Source organism: Nanorana parkeri, unplaced genomic scaffold (assembly GCF_000935625.1).
Source record: "Nanorana parkeri isolate BGI_ZX_2015 unplaced genomic scaffold, ASM93562v1 scaffold338, whole genome shotgun sequence".
NCBI classification, from domain to species: Eukaryota; Metazoa; Chordata; class Amphibia; order Anura; family Dicroglossidae; genus Nanorana; species Nanorana parkeri.
This window is the reverse complement of record NW_017306606.1, coordinates 1,138,331-1,141,835: the sequence shown is the minus strand read 5'-3', so window position 1 is coordinate 1,141,835 and position 3,505 is coordinate 1,138,331.

Here is a 3,505-nt window from a genome sequence, read left to right as displayed (position 1 = left end):
CTGTATCCTTTCTACAGTATATAACTGTAACATAGAAAATAGTGACATTCGTCTGGCTGTGCTATCTGGCAGGGCTGTGTAAATCTCAGGACTGTGTAGACAGAAATACAAATACTTTGGCAGGTAAAACAGCTCTGTTAGATCTATTTAATCTGTGTATTAAACTGTTGTTCTGGGGTTCAACTTTTAATCCTTATATTTAATGTTTAGGCATGTTTATACATACATCCTTAATTCAAACCCCTCTACAATGGCATTCTAAGATATACAAGCCCATTTTTTTTTACAGTGTACCTTTTTTATATATCTAGTTTCCAGATAACCTGATTATGAACAATTTCCAATTCTTCTATCTCTTTGTGGTCTGGTGCCCAGAATTGAACTTTGTGTTCCACACTTTATGCATGGTTAATGCATCGAGGCAAACCAATGTTGAAATGTTAAAAACATTAATTTGATATAATTAATAATTGTTGGTAATGTTAGTTTGGCAAAATGGGACATTAATAATTTCTGGCCACAATTTATACAGTAGCTGTTTTGCTGCTTAGGAGCTAAGCACCAGCATTTTTCACTTAACTTCCTGCTTTAAATAGAGACATGTGTTATCACCAGGGAATCCTTTTGTGACAAGAACAACAGTTAAATCCTGTATCCCATCTAAGCATCCTCAGGCCATGTTATCTCAATCCCAGATCTCTGGAAGGTTTTTTCCTTAGACTTGCTTATAAATAAGTTAATTGCTTTGATCTGGAAAGTGCCAAACCATGTTACACTATTTCTTCAGGGACTACTTTAGCAAGTGAACGGCTGTCCTAGAGCTGCTTCTGTTTGCACCTATGAATGTGATGTTACATATCATCTGCAATAAATTGATGGGCAACAATAAGGTTTTTGTCTGTATTACACATTTCTCTATTTTTTTTTTATAACTGTGGATACAAATGTATTCACAAATTTACAAAGGACTTTATTGACATCCATAAATGACCCTGGCAAAAAGCAAAACTGATTTAAAAGTGCATTTTAAATTAAGCCTAAGTCTCCATGAAACGAATATTTCAGTAAGCAGCATAGTAAGTGGTTTGTTAAGATATACACCTGATGCTTAAGTGTCTTTTGAATTCCCAGCCTGCACCTTTCTTTTACTGCCATGGCAATTACTATTTCTTTTTGCTTTAGGCTGAACAGCTAGTTGGCTTTCCCTTGGTGATTTTTGTACAGGAGTTAGTTCTATTATAGTAGATTTGGTGCATTTGCTGTGTGGCATATTTGCTGCTCAGTTAGTAGATCGTTGCCAAGAAAAAATCCAATAGTCTATTCTACATTTTATTTTATTCATTTATTTAATGGGTAAAAAATACATATGTGATGTTCAAAATAAAGCTAACTTTTGTTAGACTGCACTTAGTGTCTCTAGGCACATCCCTAGCTGTATGTATAAAGTCACTCGCACTCCAATAGAATTTCAAATCAAAAACAGTTTATTGACTTGATTGCTATCACATCATATAGCGACGTTTTGGAACAAGCGGACAGGACCACGCGTTTATTAAATATTATTTCTCTTTATTTTTTATTGTTTTATTTTTAATTTCATCGTCGTGGACAATGCTGGACGCCGTGAATGACCATGGATTACGTCGGTGGATCCATTTTAAAAAAAATAAAAGACATGTCAAAAACATGTCTTTTGTTTTTTTTCCAAATATAAAGGATTTTATCAAACGTTTGGACATTTTATTAACTATTTTATTTAACCCTTTAGTGAATGTGTAAGGGGTACAAGTACCCCTTACTCATTCACAAGGGAGGGGGCGGCATCTGGGTGCCCCCTTAATTAAAGGGGTACCCCGATGCAAATAAGCCCCCTTGCCCGCAGACCCCCACAACCACCGGGTCAGGGTTGTGAGGGTGCCTTGTCCCCATCGGCACGGGGACACCCTCCCAGTGGCCTGGTGTGGGAGGTAGGGGTTGCGCTTGCTCGTCCCCCCCCCCTTTCCAGCCCTGCCTATGTTTGGACCAAGGGTCTGGTATGGAATTTTAGGGGGGATCCCATGTTTTTCCTCCCCATTTTGGGGGGTGGGGTTCCTCCTTCAAAATCCTACCGGTCCTTAAGGGCCTGGTATGACTTTAAGGGGGAACCCCACACCTTTTTGTTTTGTTTTTGTTACATGGGGTCCCTCCTAAATACTCCTACCACACCTTAAGGGCCTGGGATGAATTTTAGGGGGAACCACACACACTCTTTTGTAATATTCCTACCAGATCTTAAGGGTCTGGTATGACTTTTAGGAGGAACCCTACACAGTTTTTTTAAAAAACATTGGTCCCTCCTAACATTTCTACCAGACCTAAAGTGTCTGGTATTGTTTGGGATGGGGAACTGCACACTTTGAGACAAACATTTTTTTTAATTTTTTTGTTTAGAAATATCAGTTTTACTGCAGCAGGTTCTATACATCGTACAGATTTGCCACTTCACAGGCAGTTTAAGGGAACCCCCCAGGCACGATATTTAAAAGGAATTTTTCATTGTTATTCTTACCCTTTAAGTAATGTTAAAATCACTGCTCCTTTAAAAACTCTATTTTTTTTTTGTTTTTTTGGCATTGATTCCTGACCCCCATACACCATTCATCGCCAATAACTTGCATATAAGCCCTCTTAAAGGGGACATTCATTTTCGAGCGTTCGACCCCCATTGACTTGCATTGAGTTTGAGTTCGTATTCGAACTTTTCGGCCGTTCGAATACAAACCGAACACCGTGTTGTTCGGCTCATCACTAATTATCATGGCAGAGGTACATTAAAGATGTCTGCATAGTATGGAATGGAGAAAGATCTTTGTTGGATGAATCAATTACCCTATGAACTTTTTTTCAATTTAACTTGCTGTTCACCCGTTGTAAATACTTGGGTGGATGACGGACTCTTCCCGGCGGGTGGACGTGTGTGTATGTAATTTTTTTCTCTGCTTGCGCACGCCCGAGCATAATCCCGCAAAATTATTTTAACAGCCAGTACCGACTCTATTGTGACCAATTGCTTTTGCAGGTTATCCCGGGCCCAGCTGTCCCCCCTGTGGGCCCGGGATTGGCACAGAGGCTCCTTACACTAGCAATGGAGGAGAGATCAGCATTCCCCCACTGCTTATCTCTCTTCTGATACGTGAAGGTGGAAGTGATGTGTATCACATCACTTCCACCTTCAACTGTAATTTCTCTGGCTGCTCTAGCCAAAGAAGAAGCTTGTGAAGCAGATCTCTGCTTCATCAGCTTCTTTTGGGGTCCCAAGGTGACATTAGGGATCTTAGAGACCCCTAATGTCTCTATAAAGAGGACCTGTCATTGTATATTAGCTATCCCATAGGGGGCTTGTTAGCAATAAAGTTATGTGTAAAAAAACAAAAAGTAAAAAAAGTCACATAAAAAACCACGAAAAAATATTTAAGTCACCCGCCCCCGCATGCACTTACATATAGACGTAAAAAATACGCGCTTG